The sequence below is a fragment of the Candoia aspera genome, chromosome 8 (assembly GCF_035149785.1).
Source record: "Candoia aspera isolate rCanAsp1 chromosome 8, rCanAsp1.hap2, whole genome shotgun sequence".
NCBI classification, from domain to species: Eukaryota; Metazoa; Chordata; class Lepidosauria; order Squamata; family Boidae; genus Candoia; species Candoia aspera.
Window position 1 is genome coordinate 2,510,526 of NC_086160.1, and position 16,211 is coordinate 2,526,736.

The following is a 16,211-nucleotide window of genomic DNA, read 5'->3' on the forward strand; positions in this document are numbered from 1 at the left end:
TGGGCCAGTCACTCCCTCTCAGCCCAAGAGCCAGTCAGGCATTGTAGGAGACTTCTAGTCCCACCTTGGGCACAAAAGCTGGCTGGGTGACCCTGGGCCAGTCATTCCCTCTCAGCCCAGCTCACCTCACAGGGTTGTTGTTGTGGGGAAAATAGGAGGAGGAAGGCATATTAGGTATGTTCCCCACCTTGAGTTATTTATAAAAGTAATAAAGGCGGGATAGAAAACAAATTAAATAAATAAACAAACAAACAAACTTCTAAACCGCTAGCTAAGAACTTAACATAAGTTCTTAACATTTTGACACCTCTTTAATGTATTTCTTTGCATAGTCAAATTCATGAAATATTTTTAAAAACACTATCTTTATAAAGCACATTTGATAAAACAGGACAGAAAATTTAATAATAAAGCAATAAATATTTACCAACGTTATAGAATGCTGTAAAATCGCACATGCTATTTTGATGAAGCTTCTTGTCTCTTTCTCCCTCTGACTAGCAAAACAGAAACACCAAAGGCTGGCTGAAAGGTGGCAGGGTGAACTGTTTTATATATACTGCTTTCCACTGTAAACGACTACGTTTATAATTATGCTCTTTCTGACATCTGGGGGACTCCTGGGAAAACAAATGTCACCTCTCCAAGGAATATTCTCCATTTTTATATAAATAAACAAGTTAGGCCAAACTGCAGCTTTGTCCTAGAGTTCTCTTATAGATTCTGGAATTTGTGTTTTTTATCTCATGTACATTTTCCCTTCCTCATCTGCAGTTTCTTCAGAGTCCCTCAAGGGCTAGTAAAGTTTTACAAAAGCAACACAAGAATCTTTTGGAACTCTCAAAGAAGACAAGCGTGTTTTATGTCGACCTGCAGTGGAAAAGGAGATTGTAAGCAGAAAATGTTAATCACTGGAGAAGACATGGACAGGCACTGGAGAAGACATGGACAGGCATTAGATGAAGGCTTGTCCAAAGAAAGTCCAGGGTCAACTGGGACAGGGTCAACCCAAGAGTCCTGCACCCAAGCTGCCCTGATGCCCCCAACATGGATGATGTCCTGCTCAGGCCCACAACTAGGGTCTGTGTCACCCAGGGCAAACATAGATTCCAAACCCATTTTGGTGCCCCCCCCAGCACTCATTTTGGTGCCCTCCCAGTGCTCATTTTGGCATCCCCCCAGAGCGGCACCCGGGGCATATGCCCTGCTTGCCCCCCCGCCCCCCAGTTGCAGCCCTGGTCCAGCTAACACAGAGAGAGACACCAACGCCAGTGTTCAAAATGATACAGAACCCTAAAGAGCCATCTTTCTCCCTGCCCTTATGCCCAGAATAGTTGGTGAACCAAGTTCTTGAATCATCACTGCAGCACAAATCAGCAAATGTCTCTTTTTTAAAAAAGTAAAAGAAGTGGATGAGCAAAATAATTTCCTCATGCTGAACATAATGTGCAAAGGAGAAATCACATTTGAACATTTGGAACACACTTTGGATGTAGATGGTTTTGGGCTCAGCTCCTAACATCTTCAACTAAATATGTGGCAGGCTAGAGAAGAGAGCACAAGAGGTCCATAGTGTTTGCTGAAGGTCCATTTGTCTAAAGTCAAGTCCAGCTTTACTCACAGTTAATTGCCAAAGCCAATGGGACAATCCAAACAAACAACATCATTTGAGGAGTTTAGATCTTCAGAAATCCATGCTGACGACAGACTTCAGATTCCATTTTGACTACAATATGGACAGGTTGGACAAAAAGACCCTTGAGCAAGATACTGAAGGTACTATGCTGCTGAGAACTCAGGAAGAAACAGATTATCTAGACCCATTCCATCTCATTTCAGGCTGAGATTTAGTGCTGAGTCAGCTTTGGTCACACTTGTAGATGATCTGTGGTAGAGCCAGGGTGGAATTGGTACCTATAATCCTTGTGCTCCTTGATCTCCCAGTGGGCTTTTGATACCATTTTATGTGGTTCTCTTCCTTTCTCTGGGGCCAGTTTCAGTTGATGTTAGTTGTGGGAGACAAATTGCTCCATAGGTCCTCCTTTGTGGGGTTCCATTTACTCTTCCCACCTTTTGAACTTCTACATGAAACCATCAGTTTGGGGCTTGGGATCATCAGTTTGCTGATGATACCCAATTATATACTTTGACCCGAGGTTGGCCAAATGAGGTCAAGGTTCTGTCCCAATGCCTGTGCAGGTTTGGATGGGGAGGAATAATCTCTGACTCAATCCTACCAAGATTGAGGTGTTTAGGCCACCCACATCTGGATATATTCCATCTTTGACCTTGGATAGGTAGCACTTCCCCATTCAAGAGTGGTGCTCCATCTGGGGTCTTCCTGGACTTACAGCTTCTGCCTTTTAAGCAGGTGGCAGCTGTGGCACAGCTTCATCTGGTGTGCCCATTGTGCCCTTTCCTAATCAGAGGGCCCTTCAGACAGTCACTCACACTCTGTTCACTTCACTATTTCTTTTGTTCCTGAACAGTTTTTTGTCACTCTTTGCATCTTCACTGTTTACTTTTATCTACTGTTGGGGGGGGGGGGTTCCCTTTTACTTTAACGTTTTTATTCATAACCACCCAGAGTCGTTGGGAGCTGGGTGGCATATAAATTAAGTAAATGAATGCTCTAACCCTCCATGCCAGGGACTTCTAAGGCCTGTTTTTGGTATAGGATACACCAAGTTGACAGACAGGGGGAAAGGCATTGAGTATTACTCTGTCTCAAGAGTTCTTTGCTCCACATGGTCACAGAAGCAGAAACCAATCTCACAAATCTGCTGTCCTTCTGAGAAGTATCCTGGCAATTGCTTTCACCATGCAAAGTTTATTTGGTATGGGACAGTCACACTCTTTGGGCACCATAAAGTTAACTAAATTCCTCCATTTTGTTACACAATACTGTAAAGCAGGGTGGTTATTATCTGTGAAAATTATGGGAATTGGTGTTCAGCTGTCACATTGGCTATCTGCTTCCAATGAAAATGATTGCATTTGATTTTATGGGAAGCAAAATGAAAATCATGTCTGTGGCTTTATATCATAGATGACCTACTGAAATTCATAGGTTAGTGGAAAACCAGCAGAAGTTATCAAGCTTTTATATTTTCTGCATTTTTAAGTAGTCACAGATGGAGTTTTATTTATTTTATTTATTTATTTATCTATTAAATTTTTATCACCGCCCATCTCCCCCCACAAGGAGGGACTCTGGGCGGTTAAATCAAGGAGACAGCTGGATTGCACATTAAATCAACCTCGTCAAGCAAACCCAGATGAAAAATCAAATATTTCTACTTTTCATAGAAATCTACATTGATATTATTTCTTTAAATATTATAGGATTATAATTAAAAGATCACTTAAGATATCTGCTTTTCCCCTTTTGCGACAACAACAACAACAAAAATCAGCTGCTTGTTCTCTGCTGTCCGCTTGTTACATCTAGGACTATCTGCTGAGCAAAACAAAATACAGAAACACCAAACGGCAATTGGCAGTATAGAACGACATTCCTTCTTTGCTTTGCTCAGGCATGGTGCCATAACATTGAAAATGATTCTTCCACGAATTACATTTGAGCAGAGCTTATAAATCAGGACAGTTTCGTGTGTAATGAATAAGAATGTATGTTTTTCCAAAATGTCCAAATTAAATCCTTTGAAATACACTAAAAGAACTTCACAGTTCTCCTGACAGCCATAAATGAAGTTAGTAACACTTGTTTTGATGGAGAAAAGTCTTTGACATCTTGCCTATTTTTAAATAAAATCATCCTATAATTATCATCTGGTGCTTAAAAAAAAGTCAGAGCGATGAATTCAGGCATTATGTCACCCTAAACCATTCTGAATGGGAAAAAGTGCACAGACTCACAGACTATGGTGTTCATCTCCCAGCCACAAAGAATTAAACTGAGATTAATTAAAGAATTAAAGTGAGGGAACCTTTGGATCTTCTTCCTTTTTCTTTCATCACACAGCTCTGGTGACCACAGGCCCATGGCGGGGATGCTACTGTTACACCGTGTGTCTTTATCGCAGGGGCTGGAAATATTTAAAACCCAAATAAAGCACTTTTTCAATTATTGCTTGATTTTAAGTGGCCTTATGACAATGGAATCAGATACTTTTATTATGTCTTTTCTGTGATACATTTTAATGTATGTTATTATTTCTACTGCTTTTAATGCTTTAAATAATGTAATCTCCCTAGAGAACTCTGATTATTGGGGAGAAAAGAAATTTAATTTAAGAAATGGGATCTGCAAAGACTGCCCAGTCATCTTCAAGAGCAAATCTGGACCTCTCGGGATTGAGGCTCAGTCCCTAGATCCAGGGCGTAGCTCAGAGGGCTGCCTGGTCAAAAGGTCTGGGTGGAGGATAGGCCACTCATGTTGCTGGCTTGAATCTTCTTCCTCCTTTTAATCCCCCTCAGGGTGTTTTAGGCAAGCCCTGATTTCTCTTTCTGTTTTTGATATGGGTATTTCAGATTGGCAATTTGCAATCTATTGAAGCTCTGGAACAATAGCATCTGAACCAGATCTCTACAGAGAGTTTCGATTTGTAATAGCACAGTTGTGCCTGGGATGAGCAACAATCTAGCCTGCATTACCTTAAGCTGCCTTAGAATTCAAACTTCATTCAAACCTGGAGCACATTCAAGGAGAAAAAGAAGTAGAAGAAGGACCAGGAGGAAGAGAGGAAGAAGAAATCTGCATTTTGCTCTCAACAAGATGTTTGTCCCAACAGTTATTTTTAACCCACAACATTCCAGTGTCTGCAACTATCTAGGAGAAAATGGGTACAGTATTTCTATTGCTCATACTTCCAGTTCCTAGAAAAATAAAATTTGTGTTTATTTTTCAAAATTCCAAGGGCAGTTATAAAACAATTATTGGGTATTGTCCATATAGATAGCAATGAAATTTAAAAAAATTGCTTGCCCAGTTTTGTGTTAGCTTCACTTAATAGCAGCTAAACAACTTGTTGCCATCATATAAATACTAATTAAAATTTGACAGCAAATAAGTAACTGAAGGGATTCTATTTATTTATTTAAATCATCCAAGAATGTGCTTTTGCCAAGCACAACTTCCTGTGAAAGCAGAGGAGGATGGAAAAATGAGGCTATGCTGGCAGAAGATAGTGCTCAAGGGACAAGCCAAGTCCAGATCAAGACTCAGTCTTGTCCTTTCCTTCAGGCCATTTTATTTCTGCTTACTGCCTGCTCATCCCTCTGATTCAAGGCCAAACTAGGTGAGGATTGGGCAGGGGTCTAATTTTTAGGAATGTGTTACTTGGAAACCCTGTATTATTCCATGTAGATCAGCCTCAGGTTTTTACACTTGGAGGGATCAAACAATAGCTCTTGTCTGAGGCTAACCTTAAAGATCTGTGGCCAAAAACTGACTCCTCAAATGCTGTAACAAATAACAAGGCCATGACCATTCTTCTGCATAAATCTGAGAGTTCACTGCTCTCTAGGTCACCTCAGCCTTCCCTGTTTAGTAGGAAAATAGACGTCTTCTTGACCAACTGCAGCTCTGAGAGACGTTGGCAGGCCAGGAAGGCATCTCCTCGATGGCCTTGGCTTCATATGATCGTAGGAGGAGAGCCAAAGTTTGCTACAACTTAAAGGGTCAGCAAGGGAGGACAGCCTGCCAGGTTTGGGGGTCCTTCTGGTTTTAATAATATTTTGATGATGTTTTTATTGCTGCTACAGCAACCCTAAAGTACTTTATTGTTCATTTTGTATCTGCTGAGATTTGTTTTCCCGTAAGTTTGATTTTCATTACATTTTATTGTTTTCAGCAGCCTTTGAACTGTACAGGGAAAAAAGCAGTTTACTTTTTTGTAACACATTACAGGTACTGGTTCTAAGTTAGGTATTTCTTTTCAGCATTTACAGTAGATTGTTCTAACAGTTTCTAACTTTATCAATAGATGATACCAGACGCTTTGGATAGACAAATGAGAATTTGGAAACCAAATCTTATTCTTGACTTTTCCCAAGCTGGAATGTCATCCCACAATAACAGTCTCAACTTCTTCCAAAAGAAGAAGAATTTATATTGGGGATTTCCTGGATAATATACATAATTGAAGTGCAATGAGAAACTGACCTAACTTGGCCCAAACTAGTAATTATAAGGTAATATAATTTGGGTGTACCAAAAGCCAGGCCCACAGGCCAATCAAAATAGGTTTTATTAATTATTTTTCCCAGAAAATATGTTATTGTACTTAGGAATGTTCAAAGATCATGCATCAAATGAGTAAGGAAGTATTTGGAAGAAAATGGCAGCCAATTTGAATTTTTAATGTCATTTACAGTATATAATAAATTGTCCTGGGGAGCTGACTTTTGCTACACCCGGTATAGTATATAACATAATAAGGTACAATAAAAATGCTACTGTTTCCTCTCAGGAAGAGCTCAATGGTTTTCAAGAACATGCAGTAATTAAGACCAAACAACAAACGAACAAACAAAAGAATCGATTTCCCCCAATTTAAAATGAGCTGCAAAACGGTCTCACTGTCATCCTTGCCATTCACTGGAAGGAACGGGACCAGAGAAAAAATCAACTATTAGGCATCTGTCAGTCTTACTGTACTAGCATCTTGCCCTAAAACCAGTGAGAATGCTCAGCTCCTACTTTCCACGAAGGAGACTGTTTTATACATGCTGCTTTTCTCCATTTTCCAAGCGTCTCTACCCATCTTCAATCTTCACATTGTTGCTGAAGACTTTGATTACTCCTGCCAGCATGTCTACCCCCAAAAGATCTGTTAATTAATAATATAAAATAATAAAGAACCTAATAAATTCCAAAGGGTGAACACTGCCTGGACAGTTCAGATAGAGAGAGCTTCTGAGGGAGAATGCCCTGAGTTTTCCCATTACAAAAGTCACTTTTTCTTAGTGTTTCAAAGATCAAATCAAACAGATGGGAAAGAAGGCTTGTAACACAAATTAATTACTTTTGCAGAATCCAGTAATGATTTCCATGCATATATCTATATACCCATCATGCTATTCCCTTTTGGGTTAAGCAGTGTGATGGAGAGAGCAGAAAAGGAGTAAAAAATAATAAGACAAAGAAATGAGTCATGAAATGAGAAAAAGAAAAGGAAACATTTTTAAAGATTAGTTCACACCAGCACCATTCTCTGTATCTTTTCCACATCTTGCTCTCTTTGCAGACCATCCTTGTTGCCACCCCATCCATAAACCACTTAATATCTTGCCCTTTGTTCTTTAAACTTTTCACCTCTCTCTTTTTCAGGATCTCTCAGCTCCACCCAACCATGACTTAACCTTGGACTTCCTCTTCTTGTTGACCCTTTCACTGCTCCTTCATTTTTTTTAGTGATCCAGACCTCATAAATTCTTTCTATATCATCAGGCCACCTCAATGTGCTTCTTTCATACTGGCCATTCATTTTGGATTCAGTCCACTTGAACACCTTATTGCATCTTCTATACCACACATACTTCTTAACTATCCCATTCCCACTGCATTCAATGTAGTTTTATTTATTTTTTATTTTATTTATTATTCCAATTTCTATCACTGCCCATCTCCCCCTGAAAAGGGGGACTCTGGGTGGTTTACAATAAAATTAACCATTTAAAAGCATCAACGTATAAAATTACAAAGTAAGCAACTGAGATAAGCAACTCTCACCTCCAGGGGCAGAATGTTCCACAGGGTGGGCGCCACTGAAGAGGAGACTATGGTTCTTCTGACATACCCAATGCTTACTTTCAAAAATAAAGTGGGTAAAGCACCATTTTCTCTTCTTTCAACAAACATTCATTCCTCATAACAGACCACCTACTACTGTACATTTCTACCACCATTTGCATGTCTTAAATTTCTCTATCCCGTTTCCCATCGCTAATAAACTTTCTACAAAGCTGCATAATCTATTTGCTCTAATCTAGTTTTTCACCACATATATATAAGTGGCAATTATTTACTTCATTTTCTGACATTCTTTCAGACATACTCCTTGTTGCGTCATACCCCACATTCACTGCAAACCATTTGGGTTCTCACCCAACAACACAGCATCGTCCATGTACAGAAGAACATGTCCATTCATGTCCCAAACCAACACATATCTAACACTACAAGGATTCCTTATATATTTTTCCATTCATACATTAAACAACAGTCTTTCAACCTTTCCCCTTGCATAAAGACACACTGGACTTCCCAAACTTCACTCATTGTCACCTCTTGTATCCTTTCAATCAGAATTGGCCAGATACCTTTCCAGGGACGCTTAAGACACACTAAACAATCCCCCAGTAGTTTGGGATTCAGATTTGTTATCTTTTCCTTTGCACAAAGGAACAATAACAGCATTCTTCCAATCATCAGACATAGTTGCAGTTTTCACACACACACTGAACAAGCTGCACAGTCACTCCATAGACAAGCCACCCTTGGAGATAAACTATTAAAACAACTATTTAATTTGCATCGACTAAAGACCGGTCAGAGCCCATATTTATTCTTCCTGAGAATCTGTGTTTTTGTTTTGTACCTGTCTAATATGCATGTCTATAAGGCCCACAGACCTAGATGGAAAATTCCCTTAACTTTCATACGGAAGCACTGTAAGAACATGAAGATGCAGCATATTGAGAATAAGACTTTTCTTAACTCTAACAAGAGTTTACTTAGTAGTTTCACTAATGCACATGGGATGATAAGGTGGTTTCGGAAAGATTAATAATTTGCAAATTGTCCTTTCTTGTCAGCCCCATCAGGTAGACCAGACCAGGAAACGATCTCCACAGGATGGCTAAAACTACTTTTATTGAGACTGGCTCTCATAATAGAATCTTGCAAGTTTGATTGTGCTGAACCTCCTCCTCCTTCTTATAATCCCTAAGCAATTTTCTGAATCCCTTTGTAACAAAATAGCCCCAATAGAGGAGTCAGAAGCATCAACTTGGACCACAAAGGGGCATTCAGGATCAGGGTGCTGTAGAATAGGCTCAGCAGTGAAAAGGGTTTTTAATTTCTCAAATGCTGCCTGGCATTCAGGCATCCAATTCAGCACTGCCCCAGGGTTTTTTACTTTGTGTGTCTCCCCCAAGCCCTTGGTACCGAGTAAATCAGTGAGGGGCAGAGCAATCTCAGCGAACCTCTGGATAAATTGCCAATAGAAATTCCTGAACCCTAGGAAACTTTGTAATTGCCTCCGGGTGCAGGGACATTCCCAACTTAGAATCGTCTGAATTTTTGCAGGGTCCATTTCTATACCCCAGTCAGACACTCGATAGCCCAGATAGTCAATTTGGGTTTTGTGAAACTCACATTTGGAAAATTTGGCATAGAGTTTGTCATCTCTAAGTTTGCGTAACACCTGTCTGAGGAGGGGTTCGTGTTCCTCCTCGGTTTCAGTGTAAATGAGAACATCATCTAAATAAACCAGGACCCCTTTAAATAAATGATCATGTAATACTTCATTAATCAATTGCATGAACACTCTGGGTGCCCCTGCCAACCCAAAAGGGAGGACTTTGTACCCCCCCCCCCACTGTTGAACCATCCAACTGTGTGAAGATCAAAGGATGCAGGAGGGGGAAAGTAGGCAGTTCCAAAGCAGCAACCAGATCAGGGTGAATTAAACACCTGGAACACCCAGAGTCAACTAAAGCCCATACCTCTGTAGTCTTTGTGCGGGAGCCCAATATCACTTTTACTGCTAAAGTGGGACAGTCAGCACTCACCATAGCATCTTTGCGCCCATCCTCTTCCACCTGCCCACTGGCACCCTTCATGGCAGGTGGCTGGTGTTTCCCAGGCTCCTTACAGTCATCTTCCCCCTCTCCAGAGAAGTAGATTACTTCTTCAGCATCGGCTGTTCCTTTGGCTGCTGTCATTCGCCACGAGGGGGGGGGGGGTGATTTGGCCAGCAGCTTCCCTGCTTGTCTCCGGCCTTGGCTTTTGGGCAATCAGCTGCTTGGTGGCCCTCCTTTCCACATCGGAGACACTGACCCCTCGCGTAGCACCGATCTCTCTCCTCATCCCAGGCTCTATAGCTTGGCCGGGCAGCAGTCACAGCACTTCGGGGTCTTCTCATGGTGGCGGGTGGTTTTTCAGATTTTCTAGTTTGCATGAAGGTATGCTGAGCATGCTCAGCCTTTCCTGCCAGACAGATCCAGTCGTACAATGACTCGGGGTTGTCTCTACACAACGCACAACGCAGGACATCTCGGTTGAGTCCCTCTTTAAAACGCTCTATTAGAGTTGACTCAGACCAGTCAGTGATTTTCCCAGGCAGAGCTTTAAACTCTAGGGCGTAATCAGCTACTGACATTTGGCCCTGGGTAAGATCCTTCAGCACCTTCTTAGCTCTTGCCTTGGCCAGAGGATCTTCAAAATGCAGCTTTAACGCCCAGATGAAATCATCGAAATAATCAAGTGCAGGGGGTCAGCATCACTTAATTGAACATACCAGTCAGCTGCTCAACCCTTCAACTTGGTGGCAATGGCAGTTATTTTAGCCTCTTCGGAAGGGAAGCATGCCCCAAACTGTCTCATATAATTCTTAGCATTAGTTAAAAAGAAAGATAATTTTGTTGGATCCCCATCAAATTTGACAGAAAAGTCTCTCACTCTGCCTCCGGTTGGAGTGGAACCAACAGGCGCTTGAGTGGTTTGGCCCCAGGTTACAGTAGCTTTCCCTTTATGGGGTGGGGATACTGATGGTCAGGTTCTGCGGGGTGGAGATTCATCCCGGAGTCGTCTCTGGCCCCGTTCTGCCGGCGGTCTAGGTGGGAGGATGGGGGAGGATTGTGGGAAGCTGGGATCTCCTCCATGTCTCCCCTGCCCCTCCAGTGACAAAGACAGGTTTTTCAACGTGTACTCCATCGATTCTATTTTGGCTTCCACCACTCTTAGTCTGTCAGGGGTTCGAGAGTCCCCTCTCCTTCACGTGCCCAGTTTCCTCTCAGTCGACACCATAGTAGATTCTTTGTCTGGGGTTAGTGGGAACAGATACTTCCATGACGTCCTCGATGTCCCTGGCTGGGGTTTCCCCACTTCATCCAAGGTGATCAACTCTGTGAGCAATTTGCTGGGTGCCAGTTGCTTTGATTCTTCCCCGTTGTCAGATTCCTCTGAATCAGAATTGGAATTCGATTCGTCCCTTGATAGGTCTCGGGATTCTGAAGGTTCTGGGGTGAGATTCAGTTCTCCACTCTTGACCGTCGGCTCGGGCATCAAGCTAGCCATCTCCTCAAGTCCCCCGGTCATGGATTTCAACTCAGCCATCGTTAACTATTTTCCCTCACAAGAAATTGATCTTGGTAGGAGCTAACGGTACAACTTTGGGGATTCTCAGCTTTATGTAATGGTTGCCTATTCTAAAACACCATCAGACTCATAAGTAGGAATTCAAAGATATCTGATTTATTAAAAGAACAGCATGCAGGATCACAAAGAAAGCTGAGAATGATGAAAGTGCGCCAAATTCAAACTAAAAACCCTCGGTGCAAATGAAATCCCTCCCCCCGTAGAATCTTCTCAAGTCCACAATCCCAGGTGCTCCTAACAGTTTCTGATGGTCTGCAGGAAAAGGCCTTGAGCAGAGAAAATAACCCAAACACATTCCATTGTCCTGATTTCACATACAGAGCTTGGTACAAGATTTCACAGCAGCTCCCTCCCAGACAGAAACGCGCGTCAGCGCCATAGCATGTGAAACGTTACAATGTTAGAATTATATTGAAGCAGTGAACATGACAGCTGGGTGAAGAGCCAGGTCTTCACAGCTTCTAAACAGCAGCAGAATGGGGGCCATCCAGATCTCGGGGGGAACCTCATTCCAGAGGGCAGGTGCTGCTACAGAGAAGGCATGTTTCCGGGGTCCTGTGAGATGACATTGTTTAATCGAAGGACCCCGGAGCATGCCAACCCTGAAGGACCAAATTGGTGGGGAAATGTTATGGGAGACAGGCAGTCCCTCAAGTAACCAGACCCTATGCCATGTTAGTTAGTTAGTCAGTTAGTTAGACAGCATTGTATCTCCAAGTAAAATGTGTAGATTAACAGAAATGCTTGCTATGTTTATGTATGTACTTCTATGTATGTCTATGTAGTGTTTTGGAATAGCTAAAATTAATATTATTTGATTTTTCAGCACTTAATGACTGGGTCCAAAGCACATATTTCAGGCACGTAATAAGCATAAATATGTGCTAGCTCATTCACATGAAGCAGTAACCACAGTGCTACAATCATCAAATGATAATGTGTTTGTATGAAACAGACACAGAGTTTGAGTCTGTTTGATTTCTGTTCCTGTCCTAGCCAATCACGAACATTGCTTTAATCCCTACGGCTCTAGTTCATTAAAGTGGATGTCAGTGTTATCGAAAGAACGAAAAGTAACTTCATCAAACCACTTCATTCAAAAGACCACATGCTTAAAAAACACGATAGACACATTTCTTCTCAATGCTCAGTTTCGTTGGTTTTCTGTTATAGATCTTCCAGGCAAAATCTTTAAAATCTAATCGGACGGAAGAGCAATACTGTAGTCCTCTTAGTATTTTGTTTAGGAAAAGGTCTCTGGTATAAAACAGATGGCAAGAGCATGATGTCAGGGGGAGGCCTGGGGTTAGGGATTCTGTTGGGATTCCTTGGCATGGGCAAAACTCCTCAAATTGAAGCTTCCATCCCACTCAGCTGAGTCTTATGAGCTCAGAGGTTTCGTTTGTTTCTCATATTATTCGTAGGTCTATGTAACCGTGAGATCAGAAGACTTCTGCCTTTTCCTTTTAAACATGTCCAATAAGAGGTCTGTTATATTTCTGTTGGTGGTAGCATATTAAGTTACCTTTCAAGTCTGTGCCAACTGGGAGCTCCTTCAGTGAAAGAGGAACCTAGAATTTGCTGCAGGCTACAACTTAGCCCTAATCATGTTGTTTTAAGAATCTCATTTAGACTTTCTGTAAATTCAAAGTGTTGAGTTAGCCACACTCTGTTTATTTGTAGAATATTTTCTGGCACCTTGTTACACAATTAATCTACAACCTCTTTAATGACCTTGCTCCTAAGATCGGAGGTCTAACAGACAGATCCCTTGCCACCTGTAGAATCACACAGTTTTTACATCAGACGGAGGGTCTTTTTACTGTATTAGACCCACTGCTTTTTGTCCTAGACTCAGTGAATAAATTGAACAATAGCCATCACTCTTCTTCTGAGTGGCTTTGAAAATTGAACAGGATCAATGCAGAAGTCCTTAATATTTCTTAGACTTAAAGATCCTCAGTTCTTTTGTCTTTTGGCCAACTGATTTCCCTTGTAGACTTTTTAAGAACCTGACAGGGATGCTATAACATCCCTCTTTTGGGGGGTCCCTCTTTTGGGGGACAGGGGCAGTAATTAAATTTGAATAATAAATAATAAATAAATAAATGCTTATCTACATCCTGTCAGGTATGGCCACACCAGAAACTAGAGTGGGTGCCTTCCAGCCAGACACCCCTGCAGTTTCATGCTGAAGGAAGATTCTGCTCCATCAACCAGAAAGATTGGAAGCCACTTCATTTGATTAATTCTGGGCCAATCCAGCCTAGTGGTTTTGAATTTCCTAATAATCACATTATTGTTTCTGCTCCTGAATCAAACCCCATAGGTAGTTTTTTAACTCTGGGATCCAGAGCTTCTAGGAGCAGTGAAGAATGGGGTGCTGTAGCACAACAACCAGAAATGGGGAAACATACATTAAGTACTTAAAAGAGCATGGCTTCCTTTAAAAAAAAATAGTGCTTGCAAAAATGACTTGTAGAGATATTCAGTATGGATGGCTGATAACTGTCAGTTATACAGAAAGTTGACTTTTGTGGAAAAATGATTATTTTTTCAAACAAGAAGAATTTTATTTATTTAAATACAAATGAAACACATAACTCACAGACAAAATAATTAACTAGACTGTAATAGGCATTAGTCAGAAACCACTGACCTTTTCAGATGATGGTAGAGCAAGGAAAAAAGAAGTCAGTATTCCAGGATTTTTTACAACAGTATGTCAAAGTTCTGGTGGCTTTGACAGGAAATTAGCCCTTTTATGTCTAATTGCCAGTGTTTTTAGCTTATCTAAGTATACAGTGAAACTGTGATCCTTCAACTGTGATGTCAAATCCTTGACTTCACCTTTAAATTTTTCCCAGGAAAGTTTAAGTGCACTGCAGAAACTCTATAATTTTAATTTCAATCCAAAGTGAAATAGCTCAGCTGAGACCAGTTGGTGTGTACATAAAAGGGAAATCAGGTTGAAGCATAATATATAAGACCATATGAGGAAATTTCATACAATTGCCAAAACTGTCTCTAAAACTCAAGAAGCTATACAGCTGAGGTTGTATTTATTACATTATTTATTACATTTATAACATGTCTTTTCTCTTTCCCATCACAAAACTGAACTGACAGTTTTAACTGTCAATTGCCAATCTAAACTAAGAAGCATCTCAAAAGACAGGAAGCAACCAGGAGGTCCATCGGGTTTGGTTAAAAAGGTCAAGATGGCGGCCACAGCAGTTTTTATGTACCCAAATGCAGAGCTTCAGTTGCACCATCACAGCAGTCAACCTGACATTTTTCCCTTTCTCTGTGGACATCCATGAAAGCAACGTAACACACACACCCATGGGGCACACACTCTTTTATATAACAGCTTAGTTCAAAACATTAAAGTGCATACTATACATAGAATATTTGCAAATGTATTCAGTAAAAGCATGCAACTATTATAATATTGTCTTTTCTTATTTTGAGCAGATTTATTCATAATATGGGAATTTCCCAGGTTTTATGTCCACTGCTTATATGAAACTGTTTATGCTCCAGAGAGACTGAATCTGCCTTATAGTTTGGTCTCGTGGTTAAGGTGCTGGGCTAGAAGCCTGGAGGCTGTGAGTTCTAGTCCCGCCTTAGGCACGAAAGCCAGCTGGGTGACCTTGGGCCAGTCCCTCCCTCTCAGCCCAGCCCACCTTACAGGGTTGTTGTTCTGGGGAAAATAGGAGGAGGAAGGAGTAGTAGGGATGTTCGCTGCCTTGGGTTATTTATAAAAATAATAAAGGTGGGATAAAAATTAAATAAATAAATAAATAAATAATTTCCCACATGTCTAGAAGGAAAATGATTCAAGCACATAATTGTATTGATCTTCATACTGTACAGGTATACAACATTTTCACATTTTTCCAATATTCATTTGCTTTAGATACTCCCACCACATATATTAAAAAAATAGCTGTCTCACACTCACTGTCTCTGTCTTGATATTTGCAGCAAACAGGCTTGTCATTATTATTTATTTTGTATGGATTTACTTTAAAATTAGGATTATATTTTAACTGTATTTACTTTTAATGTGTCATTTTGTCAGAATATCTTAATAATTCTTCATTAATACCATGTTTCTAGAGAATGTGTTCTACAATTTCACCCAAATCTCATAAGACTAAGGGGCTTCCCCCCCGCTCCCAATCTATACGATCAGTAAATCTGAACATTATCAGAAATCATGCCATTTATACACTTATTGTGGAAGGAACAATCAACAAAGTTAGCAGATTCTGAGGTCTTCAAAATGTAACTGAAATGAAAATTGACTTGTAGGCAATCAGGTATGTTGTTGTTGTTTATTCGTTTAGTCGCTTCCGACTCTTCGTGACTTCATGGACCAGCCCACGCCAGAGCTTCCTGTCGGTCGTCAACACCCCCAGCTCCCCCAGGGACGAGTCCGTCACCTCTAGAATATCATCCATCCATCTTGCCCTTGGTCGGCCCCTCTTCCTTTTGCCTTCCACTCTCCCTAGCATCAGCATCTTCTCCAGGGTGTCCTGTCTTCTCATGATGTGGCCAAAGTATTTCAGTTTGGCCTTTAATATCATTCCCTCAAGTGAGCAGTCTGGCTTTATTTCCTGGAGGATGGACTGGTTGGATCTTCTTGCAGTCCAAGGCACTCTCAGAATTTTCCTCCAACACCACAGTTCAAAAGCATCGATCTTCCTTCGCTCAGCCTTCCTTATGGTCCAGCTCTCGCAGCCATATGTTACTGCAGGGAACACCATTGCTTTAACTATGCGGGCCTTTGTTGTCAGTGTGATGTCTCTGCTCTTAACTATTTTATCGAGATTTGTCATTGCTCTTCTTCCAAGGA